The sequence below is a fragment of the Canis lupus genome, chromosome 2, assembly GCF_011100685.1.
Source record: "Canis lupus familiaris isolate Mischka breed German Shepherd chromosome 2, alternate assembly UU_Cfam_GSD_1.0, whole genome shotgun sequence".
In the NCBI taxonomy this organism is placed as follows: Eukaryota; Metazoa; Chordata; class Mammalia; order Carnivora; family Canidae; genus Canis; species Canis lupus.
In genome coordinates this window covers 41,206,748-41,220,934 of record NC_049223.1, presented here as the reverse complement: position 1 = coordinate 41,220,934, position 14,187 = coordinate 41,206,748, and the positions used below count along the sequence as shown (strand labels likewise).

Sequence of the window (14,187 nt, the reverse complement as noted above, 5' to 3'; positions counted from 1 at the left end):
GAATTTTCCCTTTTTGCTTTCTATTACTATACACTCGTTGGTTATTTCTCCTGTTCCCTGGCTCCCTCTTTGTTCTTGTGGCTGGTCCCTTTTCTACTTCACACCTCTGAGTATTTGAGTTCAGGTTCCATCCCAGATCTCCTCAAGTTGTCTAGCTACATTCCTCCAGGTCGGTTCGCCAATTCTCATCTGGAGGATCCAATCCTATTTCCTACAAGTCTAGTATCAGTCATCTATTCACGTCTTCAACTAATGTGTTTACTAGCTTTTGTACTTAGCAGGGACAAAGTAGAACTCTTGACTTATGTGCCTGTCACACTGAGCATAAACTCCTCCTTCCCTGGTCTCCGTTGTAGTAAATGACAGTAATATCCTCTAGATTTTTCAAGCCAGTTTATGGAGCTGCTTTTTATATCTTTCTCTCTCTGACACTGCACATGCAATCTATTAACAAGTCTATTATTTTACCTCAACCCATTCTCTAAGTTGGCCTACTTTTCCATCTCTCTTTCTTCGTGGTTGAAGCTACTGCCTTCCTCGGGAGCCACCTCACTAACCAGCTAGTAGGACTGCTTCTTTCTCTCCCCACCTCACAGAAAATAGAGCAATCCTTTTAAACATAAATCAGATCACAACTTTCACTTTAGAATCATCGAATAAAGACAGCCTCCTTGTCAAAGTTTATATAGTCCTACAAATTGACCTCGCACATCTCTCCAATGTCACATTCTATTTGTTTCTTCCTCATGTGCTCCCCTTTCTGTTGCTCAGACACACATTTGGAATACTCTCTTCCTTTAAGGAGGGGCTCAGGGAGGCCTGGGAGGTTCAGTGGTTGAGCGTCTGCCTTTGGCTCAGGGCATGATCCCAGATCCGGGGATCGGGTCCCCCACTTGGCTCCTTGCGGGGAGCCTGCTTCTCCCTCTGCCTGTGTCTCTGCCTCTCTCTGTTTGTCTCTCATGAATAAATAAATAAAATCTTGTTTTAAAAATAAGAAGGGACTCAAATATATGCTAGATGAATGCCCTAGACTGGGGTTCACAGGAACGTTTCTCCATATGACTGTATAGTCCACAAAACTGTCTTTAAAACTAATCATTAATTTCTTTGATATACTATCTTACGATTTTTGGACATTCAGATCATTTCCTTTTTTTCTCCTTTCCTCCTCCCTTGATTCCTTCCTCTTTCGCTCCCTTTCTTTCCTTTTTATATTCCCTTGCACCTTCCTTTCTTCATTTTCTTTTGTTTTGTTTTCATTATTAGATAACACTGATGTGAACATCCTTATTTTATTTAGTTTTTATTTTAATTCTGGTATAGTTAACCTACAGTGTTATGTTAGTTTCAGGAGTACAATATAGTGATTCATCAATTCTATGCACTACTCAGTGCTCATCAAGACAAATGCACTCCTTAATCCCCATCTTCTATTTCACCCATTCCCCTCAACCACCTCCACTCTGGCAACCATCAGTTTGTTCTCCAAAGATAAGAGTTTTGGGTTTTTTTTTTCTTTGTTCATTTGTTTTGTTTCTTAAATTCCCATATAAGTGAAATCATATGGTGTTTGTCTTTCTCGGACTAACTTCTCTTGGCATTTTTTTTCTTTTTTTTTTCTTTCTTTCTTTCTTTTTTTTTTTCTTTTTACCTTTTTCCTTTCCTTTTCTTTTTTTTTTTTCTTCTTTTTTCTCTTGGCATTAAACCTGTAGGCCTATCCATGTTATGGCAAATGGCAAGATTTCGTTCTTTTTAATTGCTGAGTATTATATTCCTGTGCGTGTGTGTGTATGTGTGTGTATATATCATACCTTCTTTATCCATTCACCTATGGATGGACACTTGAGTTGCTTCCATATCTTAGCTATTGCAAATAATGCTGCAATAAACAGAAGGATGCATTTTCGAATTAGTGTTTTTGTATTCTTTGGGTGAAATACCCAGGGGCAGAATTACTAGATCATAGGGCAATTCTACTTTTAATTTTTTGGGGGAACCTCCATATTGTTTTCCACATTGGCTCTGCCAGTTTGCATTCCCACTAACAGTATACAAGAATTCCTTTTCTCCATGTCTTTGCCAATATTTGTTGTTTTATATACTTTTGATTTTAGCAATTCTGAACATCTTTACACATGCACTTTTCCTCTTTTTTTAAAAAAGATTTTATTTATTTATTTAAGATTTATTTTATTTATTTATTCATGAGAGACACAGAGACAAAGAGGAGGCAGAGACACAGGCAGAGGGAGAAGTAGGCTCCATGCAGGGAACCTGACAGGGGACTCGATCCGAGGTCTCCAGGATCACGCCCTGAGCTGAAAGTGGCGCTAAACCACTGAGCCACCTGGGCTGTTCTACCCTTCCTCTTCATTATTTTGGGCGTAATTTACCTAGTAATAAAAATCAGACCCAAAGTTGTTGCCTTTCTCTTTATCCCTTGAGTCTTTTATTACAAAAACGGGGAGAAGGCACAAAAGTATGATCAGATACATAGATTTCCAAGAGTAATAGAGTGGATGGTGAACACTTCCCAATAAGTGGCATTAGTCAATGTGTGTGAAATACCTTACTGATGCACCTGGACTACACGGGGCCTTATAAATTGCGGTTAGGACCTTTGTTTTTCTTTTTCCTATCTGTGTGTTCTACTGGGATTTATACATTATATAAAATTCTAAAGCTTTTATAATAGATTCTGTTGAACCTTTTCCTTGTGGACTTTTTCTTTGTAATTTATAGTTTCTATTTTTTCAAATTTTAAAAAGTTATTGCACCTTGAACATCTGATAGTCCATTTTTACCTAATTTTTCTATGATTTGAAAGTCCTAGTTAACCCATTAAACAAACTGATTTTGATATATAGTATAAGTTATAGACTACCTAAGGTTTTTCAAAATAATTTTCTTTGTTCTGCTTAGTATTACATCCTATTTTCAAGAAAGTTACTTTTACCTTTCCTAAAATTAGCTTTCATTTGCATTTTAGTAATTACTGTCTTTCCGTTCCTGACAGCAATTCTTTAAATTATTTAATTGTTGCATTGCCATGTACTTTTCTATAACTGTTTCGATAATGGTTGTAGGTTTGAGAAAAAGTGGACACTATTTTGATTGCCCCAGTACTTCTGTATTTTCATAATTGGTTTAGTAGCATTTTAATTGGAGGAATCAAACTTCACAGGCTCATTTTCTGAATCTTTACTAAACTGTTCATTACTCCCTCTATTTTACCTAAAATAAAGTCTATGATGAATAACATTTAAAAAATTTTTTTTTCAGAGAGAGAGAGAGAGTGCATGAGCAAGGGGAGAGGCAGAAGGAGAGGGAGAAGAGAGAATCTTAACTAGGCTCCCTGTTCAGTGCAGAGCCTGATTCAGGGCTCCATCTCATCACCCTGAGATCATAACCCAAGCTAAAACCAAAGAGTCAGATGTTTAACTGACTAAGGCACCTAGGCACCCCTGAATAACATTTTAATAGATAAATTTGTCTTTAAAAGTTAAGTAAACATGATATAGCTTATGCATGAGTTAAAAATAATTCATGGCTTGTATTTTGAAATGAAAAACAAGTTAATCACTATTAGTATTCGATACATTCCAGAAAAGAAAAAGAAGGAGTAGATCCTGTGGGTTATAGGTCAATATGTGTACATAAACTTTTATATTGGTTGATATATATAAATCAAGTATATATATATATATCAAAATCATATCTACATTTATCTAAAGTCTTAGGAATGTTTCGAAATGGTGTGGATGGATACTAAGCCTCACAATAAGTGCATTATCATCCCAGGATTTTTAGAAATTGCTACCAGCATATGTTGAATTCTTACTGCTTGATAGACACTTTGCTAAATGTCCACATGCCTTATCTCATTTCATTATGACACCTGGGAGGTAGATATTATAGATATTATTATTACTCATGTCTTAAAAAAGGAAACTGAGTCTAGAGAATACATAATAGATTATATTCAAAGATTACAGGACTAGGCCCAGGTTAAGTGTCAAGGGCCGGATTCATACCCAGGCCCATCTGACAATGGAGCCACTGGGATACTATATCTGACTTTGTTGATTTCAATAGTTCTCTTGTCTTGTGAAAGGAATAATTTATCAAAAGTCTTCTTCTTCTTCAAAAAAAAAAGTCTTCAGATTTTTATAAAGATCTAAGAACAAGTTTAATCTTGTGGGTAGAGAGAATAAGATGTCTCCCTAATGCCACATAACAGTCTCTGCTCTGCTATCAAAATCAAGAACTAGGGTAATGACTTCATTTATAAGAGTTTTCCTACCCTGAATAGTCCACTCCACTAGAGAAGGGATTTGTGGATAATTGGTATTCTTTGTCTCAGTGGCTACTTCTGTTCCTTATCCTTTAAGTTCTTCGTTTTTGATAGTAATATCTTCTGTACATGGAATGGGTCTTTCCTGTAATCACTGTACACAGCTAGACCCAGCATATAAGCCGACCTTGACTCCACACTGTGCCTCCCTCTTTTCTTCATGCCTCCAAGTACTGATAAACAGATTAGCTTCTTTGGTGATCAGCAGTTGTAATTCACAAGGACTCTCTTCTTTTTCTCTGCAAAAACCAGTTTCCTTAATCAAAAAGAATAAATTATAACATTTATGTCAAATCTGCCAGTTTCTTCCTTATGTTCATTGAACATAGCATAAATTAGGGATGAGAGTAAGTATTTACTGAGTACCTACTATAAAGATGACAGCATTTTGCACAGTTTCCTGAACACAGGAAGCTCTCTGTCATTGTTCCATTTTCTTGTCTTCCTTGTTCTACTCCCCTACCTTTGCATTTCTGGTGTTTTGTTCACTGTTGCTCACCTGTGTTAACAGATGGCAAAATGGGAAGGGTAGAGCACTGATTGTTTATATTGACAAGTCCTATTGCAGGGACAAATGTGTGCAGCCCTGGGCTGCTTTGGTGACTTTAGATAACAGTGGATGCCTGTCCACCTTCCTTGTCTTCTCTCCATCTCTGTTCTCCCTTTACCTGTCCCTAGCCTCTATTCAGGGGCGAAGAGTTCCCACAAACAACTGCCTTAAAGAGATTTATTAGGTCTTGTTTGTAAAGCTTTTTCAAAGCCTCAAACAAAAAGAAATATAAATACAACATATCATGTTAGACAAGTTTTTTTTGTTTCATGTTTTATAACCATGAGAACTTTTCATGAACAGAGCCTTTCTGAATAGCTCAGAAGGTAAAGTATGCAGTAATTCTAAAGCTAAGTGGTTAGAATGTTTAATCTCTGCACGTACCAGGGTAAGGAGTGAGGACAAGAGCCTCCCTGTTGTTTTTTTATTGACCTTTACTGACAAATGATTTCTCCTGTAAAGACAACACAAATGCAGATGGTCTTCAATAGAATTCTTCTGTAACATGCTTTAAAAAGTAATTCTTTCAAAGCATTGTACTTCCATTTAAGTCACTGTAGTTGAAATACTAGTAATCACAGTTCCTTTTTCCAAAGACATTTAAATATTCATAATGGACCCTTCCCTTTGCAGTGATATACTCACCCGCTTGTGATACTTTCATATGGACATTTGTAGGTAATATGTGTTCTCTTCTGTTAATATAGAATATATACACATATGTAGATTAATTACATGATCTATATTCTCACTGTAGGTCCCCAATCGAAATATGTTCAATACACTGATTACACTGATATTGGGTTATCAGTGATGCTCAGATCTGCCAGCCATTAAGTACTTATACAAGGACTAGTTGTAAAACAAAAGTTACTCAGCCTTGATTAATTTCAGACAATTAACAAAGGCAGATGACAGAGGCACTGAGAAGAATCATGTTTACTGTCAGGTTAAACCTAACTGTGAACATTCATGTATGAGTATAACTGCTGATGTTGCTACTGTGTCTTACATCCTAATTTTCCTCTCACTGTCACACTTTGCCTGAGTGTTGGCAATCTCTCCCTTTTTTATGTCTCCTAAATCTATGTTTTCAAGAAAAGTTTTCATATTACCAATTATTTCTTTGACTTACCAACTTGAATGTCCACGGATCTGCCCCTTATGTCCCAAATTTCACGTCAACACCTGTCCAGTTATCAAACCAGAATCCCTAGTGTCACCTATAGTAGCTCTCCTTCATCCCTCCACTGTCACCTATAGTATCTCTCCTTTCATCCCTCCACCTAGCCATTCTGAAATCATGTTGATTCTCCCTCCACAACATCTTAATGTACCCTTGTCATCTTCTTTGTCCTCACTGCCAGTACCTGAGTTTAGACCGTCATCATCTTTTGTCTGGACTATTTCAATAAACTTTTAATAGATTTTCTGGTATTTGGCTTCTCCAAAGCTGCTCCAAGAGCTCCTGGATTTATCCAATGAGCTTATTCTTGATCACATTATTCTGATTCTTTCAAGCATACAGAGTTCTTGCTTGCCTATAGAGTAAAGCTTCAACTCTGTAGTCTTAAAGTCTGGACTCAGTTTATAAAGTCTTAAATCGAAATTTTCCCAGGTGCTCCTTACCTGCACCTTCCACTCCAACACACATGAAAGCAAACTATCTTCTTTTTTTATATAATAAATTTATTTTTTATTGGTGTTCAATTTGCCAACATACAGACTAACACCCAGTGCTCATCCTGTCAAGTGCCCCCCTCAGTGCCCGTCACCCATTCACCCCCACCCCCCACCCTCCTCCTCAGCGAGCTATCTTCTATTAAAATGGACTAATTGCTAATCCTCAAACAATTTTATTTTTTGTCTACAGGCTACTTATCCGAACTGGTGATAGATTTTAATATTTAGAGGCCCAGGATTTCAGGCCATACAGACAAGAAACAGAGTACAAGTTTTGTTGATAACTAGCTATGAGGCTACATTATTTTACCTTTCTGGGCCTCAGTGTTTTAGCCTGAAAAATGGGAATGTAAAACAAGTTTAACTATTGGGTAGTTGTGAAGAATGAGGTTTAAGTACTCAGTATGGTACTTTACTCATGGTAAATCTTTGATAGATATTTCTTGTATTACCCAGACTGCATCAGTGAACTGCCAGCCATCAAAGTTAGAGTTCAGTTGTAACCTTTCCGATGCGTAGCTTCCCTTGACCTAGACTTCTCTCAGCTCTGCCCCAGTGAGGTAATTATTAATCATCCTTTTATTTATTTAAGTTCCCAGAGCATTTTGTAATCCTGTTACAGCATGTGGCTCGATCTATTATTATTTATGAATCTGTTTCCCCCAGTGGAACATGAGTGCTCATGGGCAGGGGCAATGGCTTGTTCATTTTGTATCCTGGTCCCTGCACAGATTCTGGCATATAATTGGCATTCAGTAACTGTTCACCAAACTGACTTTATTTGATGTTTTAAACATCCTGTTTCCCTCCTTGTTACACTATGTAGAGGTGGTTGTGCTAAAATTGAAGTGATAAGCCAGTGATGGTATTTTTTAATCTCCCACTTTTATGAAATTAAATTAAGTCTGAACCATCAATATGATATCCAGGCTCCAAAAACCAGACTTAGTAACAAGAAATGAATCTTGAAGAAGAAGAAGAAGAAGAAGAAGAAGAAGAAGAAGAAGAAGAAGAAGAAGAAGAAGAAGGAGAAAGCATTTGATATCTTCAGTTCTAAGATTTCAGGGCTTGTTGGCAAGTGAGGTCAGCATTGTTACCTCATCACATCAGGAGGGCTGCATGAATTCATTAGCCACTTGCACAATATGATTTGGGCTTTCACTCTAGTCATCAGTCAGATGTTCAAACACCAGAGAATGGCTTCAGTGTTCCAGACACAAAAAGCAAGTGCCTAGTGCAACCCTCTGCTATCATAAGAAACATCTTCAACAAAAAAATACATTTGGCTGAGCACAAGGGACAGTGTGTTACACCAGATTCCCCAGTAATACTTACTAAGGAGTAACTTAGCTTTTTCTCCCCACTAGAGAGACAGTGCATAAAGGAAAGTGTAAAGGTGCCTGCTAGGACTGATTTTTTAATGCTTGCTCTAAGACTGTTTTTTTTTTTTTCTTTAACTGAGAGATTTTATATTTATAAAATAAGCTAGATTTCCAGCTTCTCTTGGGATATCAGACCTAGCAATATTGTGTGGCTGTTTTTTCAAAGAGCAGGTCATAGTGGAAGCTAATAAGCAGTGGGATGGATGACATAAGGAAGGATGTCATTATACTAGCTCCCAGTAGTCAATATATGGTTCCTTGCACCCATTTTTATCTCCTAACTCAACTCTGTAGGACAGGTCTTTTTGTTTGTGATCCCTTGCTTTAAGCCTTAGATTCTAATTCTGTAGAATTGGTGTATCAGCAACAAGCTTGTGGGATTTTTTTTTTTTTAAGTTTTTGTTTATTGATTAGAGAGAAAGAGAAAAAATACGAGTGGGGAAAGGGGCAGAGGGAAAAACAGACTCCCCGCTGAGCAGGGAGCCTGACATGAGGCTTGATCACAGGACCCTGAGATCATGATCTGAGCTGAAGACCAGGCATCCTTAGCTTGTAAGATTTTTGTAAATATCACATAATGCAATTTTTGTGAAATACTTCATCAAGTTGCTGATGTTATAGTAAGTTCTTAGTAAATGGTTGCTAATTATTTCTTCAGTTCACTTTCAAAACCTGTATTTAGCGAGCTCCTACTATGCGGCAGGTACTGAGCTAAGCATGGAGATGCAGGGGTGAGCAATACAGGCATGGTCCCTGCCTGCAGAATGGTTATAGTTTAGAATTCAAGAAAGTGTCAGTTATCATTGTTCTGGCCATGTGGTTTTTGTTTGTGTTATGGAACATGGAAGGAGAAGAAGACATTGGGTTATTTTTAGAATCACTGCACTGGACTGAAAAAAAAAAAGTAATAGACGGGCCTTATAAAAAAGCATTTCAAACTGAGCATTCCCCAGTAGCTCTTTATTCGCACTTGCCGCACGAAGCTACTCCCTGTCCAGAACTCCCCAACACAGCATATGACCTTCTTATCCACTTGGTTGCTCATGCCAAAAGCTAAGAATATTTTGATTCCCCTCTATCCTCTGCCTCACACTATGTTTAATCCTTTAGCAAATTCTGATAGCTCTTCTTGAAAAAGCATGCCCTGGGTCTGTTTACCTCCCTAACTAACCCTGCACTGCTACCAACCAGTCTGGTCCAAGCTACCATCACTTCTCCAGTGGATGACACACAGGCTCTAGACTGCTCCCCCTGCTTCCACTAGGCCAAACTTTTTTTCTGTAAGGGGTAGATAGTAAGTGTATTTTAGGAGTTATGGGCCATACAGTCTCTATCACAACCACTGAGTTCTGTTCTTTGTGCACAAAAGCAGCCGTAGACAATACTTAAGCCACTGGGCTTGGCTCTGCCCCAGACAAACTTGATTTACCGAAACAGGCTGGAGGTTCCTTTTGGCCTATGGGCCATTGTTTGTAGTTAGACTCACTTAACTTAATCCCTGCTGTGGTTTCTCAAAGCAGTAAGAATACCTCCTCAACTTTCTTGATCAGGGACTGCCTGGCCCTTTTGATCTAGCGCCCCTTTGTACTCCAGCCATGTCATCCTTGCCTTTGATTTCCAAACACACCAAGCTGATTCCTTCCCCAGGGCCTCGGTACCATTTGCCCTGGATTTTCCTCACCTATCTTTGTGTGACCATAATTCAAACTCATTCAAATGACAACTTAAAATCACTCTTTACTATTTTTTATGATCTTTTCAGCACTGAACCATCATCGGAGAATACCTTATTTATTCATTTGGTTAATTTCATATGGTAGTCTGTGTTTTTTATTTATTTATTTATTTATTTATTTATTTATTTATTTATTTATCTGTGTTTACATAGTAATTTGTAAGCTGGTGGCAGACCAAGACTGTATGTATCCCCAGAGCCTTGCCCAGTACCACAGAGGAGGCTTCAAAAGGTACTTTTTAGAAGAATGAATGAATGAATGACTGCTCTCAGTCAGTATAAACCGTAGCGCCTCTTTAAGCTTGCAGTCCTAGGTCAGCAGGGCCTCATCAGGCTGTGCAGGCCCTGGCTTTATTCTGGCTTTATTCCAAAATTGCCAAGTGTAGCTAGCTTAAAAAGACAAAATTGCAAAATTTCTTCCAAAGAGAAAGCATTTGAATTTCAAAAGAACAAAGGGTAAACCCATGTAACAAAGAGCCTGTATCATTGCTAAGTTTATGCTTATTTCTGCTGTGCGACTGCTCTTTGTCTCCCCATGGAACTTTGCCCATGCTTAATGTCTGGAGGGAGGTACTTAGGGAAGAGATTCTTAATAAAGAGATACTTTATAAAACAAGTGTTATGTGTGGGGGTGTTAATATTTTTTTCTTTTTGTCTGAAGTGTGAAAGCTAGAAGATCCAAGCTACAGTTCCCAAATGGACTCCTTGACTTGAAAAAGGCACAAAAGTCCTTTATCTAGGACGCCATCCTGACTCTTCATTGGAAAAAATATAACCATTATTTCTATAGGAGGACAGGAAATCGTTTAATGCAAATATTAGTATATGAGTCTGCTTGTGCTATTATAATGAAATACTACAGACTGGGTGGCTTTAACAACAGAAAATTCACTTTCTCATGCTTCTGGAGGCCTGAGATCAAGGTGCCAGCACTGTTGGTCGCTGTGAGAGCTTTCTTCCTGATTTATAAAAGGCTGCCTCTCACTTTGTCCCACATGTTCTTTCCCCTATGCACGTGGCGAAAGATCTCTGGTATCTTCCTCTCCATGTAAGGACACCAGCCCTATCAGATTAAGGTCCCATCCTTATGACCTCATTTAACCTTAATTACCTCTTCAAAGGCCCTATCTCCAAGTACAGTCACACTGGGGAGTAGGACTTTAACATGCGAATTTGGGGAAAACACAATTCAGTTCATAACAGTCAGGAATCTTTAAAAACTGTAACTTCATGTAATACAGACTTCTATGTTGCTTAAAGGAATATATCTATATATGTATTTGTATTTGCTGGCAGTATGAGTGATATCTTCTTTAGGAAATCTGTGTTTACTTTTTTTTCTGATTGGCTCTAATACTTTTCACCCAGTCTCAGATTTAAAACTCTTAGTAGGGCAGCCCAGGTGGCTCAGCGGTTTAGCCTTCAGCCCAGGGCGTGATCCTGGGGACCCGGGGTCAAGTCCCACGTCGGGCTCCCTGCATGGAGCCTGCTTCTCCCTCTGCCTGTGTCTCTCATGAATAAATAAATAATAAAATCTTTTTATAAAAAATAATAATAAAAAATAAAACTCTTAGTCAATTAGTGATCAGAGTTTACAAATAAATGAGTACTACAGTGCCATTCACTCTCTCAGTCAGACTGGAGAACAAAGGGAAACCTTTACCGTGGGGCCTTCAGTGACACATCTTAACAACACAAAGGTACCCTCTAGAGATTGTGTCTCTTGGGTTAAGAATGAAGCTGTTTACCACAAAATGGTCTGCTTTCCTGCCATTTCTCACATGTTTGGCCCTTTTAGGGCACCTTTTCCTGGAGAGTTATTTATTTTCTCTTCTTACACCTTCACTTAAGTTTATTTCATAATATTTGTGATCTTCCTTCAGGAAGATTTTAGATCTGAACAAGAGCAATTGCTGGGATGATCAAGGAGCTATTCTTTAGTTATTTGACTTTTAAAACATAGTTTTATTTATCATGCAAACTTGGCTGAGTGCTTATCATATATGAGTCAAAATGCTAAGTAGCTTTCATGACTATTTTCATTTTATCATATCAAAAACCCCAAGAGGGAGATATTATTCTTCTATTCAAAGATTAGGAAACTGATGCTTGGAATGGATAAGTAAAAGCAAAATGTTAATAAGCTTGGTCTTGAGTCCAGTGCAATCCAATTTCAAGGCTGAGCCTCTTAACTAATGTGAAAGTTGTATCTCATTCATTCGTCATTCTTAGAGGAACTGGATTCAAGCCCTTTGTCATTATAATCTAAAGTGTCAGCATATATGCAAAATATTTTCTATGCAACATTTGATTCTTTATGATCCAAGTTCCAACATGAAGTTCAATTCAGTCCAAGATTTCTTAGGCTTCTACTACTTGGAAGACACTGTTAGGCAGGCAATGTGAATGGGACAGGGTCCAGCTTTTCAGGTGATTGACAGGTTGGCAGTGGTGTCAGACATAAGCACAACTAACAAAGTGCCCAGTGACAGAGAAATAGTTTCTGCTAAGAGAACTGGAACAGAGAAGTAAGGGAATAGTTTCCTTACTTTCCTTACTTCCCTAAGAGGAAGTCAGAGTATCATTTCAGTAAGAGTCTAAGTTTGAGTCCTTAGCTCTGTCACTTACAGGCTATGTGACTGAACAAGTTTCTCTAAAGCACAGTTTCATCATGTCTAAAATAAGGATAAAGATGGTCTCCAGTTAAGTCTGCCGTGAGAGTTAATGACCTGATGTAAGAAGTGTTGAGTACTGTACCTGACACATACTCCATAGTGAGTACTCAGTAAATGTCAGCAAACATGGTAGTTGTTTAGCTTCCATTCAGGAAAATCACTGGATTGAAAACAAAGACAGCTCGTCTACCTGCATCACAGAAAAGATCAAGCTTTACCATAGCCAGATCTGTGTGTATGTTCTGGATCTGTCACCTGTTACACTTATGTAACTTTGAGCAGGTTTTCAACATTAGTGAACCTCAGTTTCTTCATCTCATAAATGGGAATAATGACAACACCTACTTCGTAGCATATTGTAAGGTATAATAATAGCAGGCTCAGATACTTATATTGTAATTACAGTCTGCTAGGAATTGTTCTAAGGGCTTCATATGTATCATTTCACATAATCCTATAATAACTTAATTTGGATTGGCTCTATTATAATTATCTCCATTTGATACATTAAGGGCATACAGAAAGAAAAGCAATTGCCAAGTTCATCAGCAAACAAGATGTAGAGCTAAGATTTGAACCCTGGCATTCTGCACTCTTGAACACTACGTTATACTTGTCTCATTTGTTACCTAAGTCTGTCTATAAAACCTTTAGTAGAGTGCCTAGAGCAATGAAAATACTCAGTAAATTTTCCCAGTTTTTGTTATAAATGATAATGTATGGGAAGATGGCTCCTCAAAAAAGGATATATATATATATAAGAATATATGTCAGCAAGTAAACAGTTAAGCAAACCCAGGCTTTGAGGGGCTCTTTGCATTTAGACATTCTAGACAGAGTAAATAGCTCACGCAAAGTACAAGGGCGGGAAGGCACAGGGCATATATGGAGAATAGCGAGAGCCCAATTTGGATGGAACAAAGAATGAGGGAGGAATCTGGGACAATAAGCCTGAAAAAGATCATCTGAGGTTGAACTTTAGAATAGTTTAAATAAAATGAAGAGATCGGATAAGGGGCAGTCACTTATTCCGAGCAGAAAGAGACACCATCAGGCAATAACTTCCATGGCCCTTTGAAGAGGAGCTGCAGGAAGCAGATGCTAGAAAAGGGGAGACAAGGGGAAGTGCACTGAATTAGTTCACGTGACATATGATAGGGTAGACCAAGTGGCTGTGGAACCACATCAGAGCAGAAAGTCAGCCTCTGTCTATTTACATTTTTGGTAATGACTAGTTTTTATTGCTAGTGTCATCATATTTTCAGACTGGCTTTGTTCATTGTTACATTTTTTGTTTTTCAACTTGTTTTATCTACTCCCAGAACAGAACCTCTTGGTGGCTGAGTAGAAGTGGTATTTGCAGTAGCTTTTCTGACTGTGATATTTATATATGCTGTGATTTTAATGCTTTATCCCCAACCAAGAAATAGGGAGTGGTTCGTTTTCCTGTGCTTGATTACACAGCTTTCTCTGGTTGCACCATGGCACCACCAAAATTGATACAGACCTTATTTTTTAAAAAATAACTCCTAATGACTCTATTGGGTTAAAAAAAATGCCAGCTTTATGGCATGTGGGCAAGTGGGAGGGCATTTGTACTTAGATGGAATCTTTTTCACATCCTTGGAATCCTAACGCTGCCTCATTGTTAATGAACATTGAACATGTAAGACAGCTTTTTCTGCATGGAGTGCTGGTCCTGGGAAAAGCTATTATGAGAAAAATTCAGTCTTCTGCCTTAAAGCACAAATTTATGGGCACTGGCCTATTCAATGACTTCATTTTTTTATTAGCAGAATAATTGGCTT

The 14,187-nt window shown here is 38.0% G+C and overlaps 1 protein-coding gene across 24 annotated transcripts in view; it reads left to right on the top strand.

Moving 5' to 3' along the window:
• JAKMIP2 (janus kinase and microtubule interacting protein 2) overlaps window positions 1-14,187 on the top strand; it is a 175,802-nt gene that overhangs the window by 21,616 nt on the left and 139,999 nt on the right. For 5 of the 24 annotated variants that reach the window (XM_038530566.1, XM_038530556.1, XM_038530557.1 and 2 more), the window contains 2 exons: window positions 7,044-7,147; window positions 9,858-9,936. The exons of 15 other annotated variants lie outside the window; for them this stretch is intronic. The gene's annotated coding sequence lies outside the window, so the exon portion shown is untranslated. The remainder of the gene's footprint in view (window positions 1-7,043; window positions 7,148-9,857; window positions 9,937-14,187) is intronic. 4 more of the 24 variants (XM_038530562.1, XM_038530558.1, XM_038530564.1 and 1 more) reach the window with 2 other exon arrangements.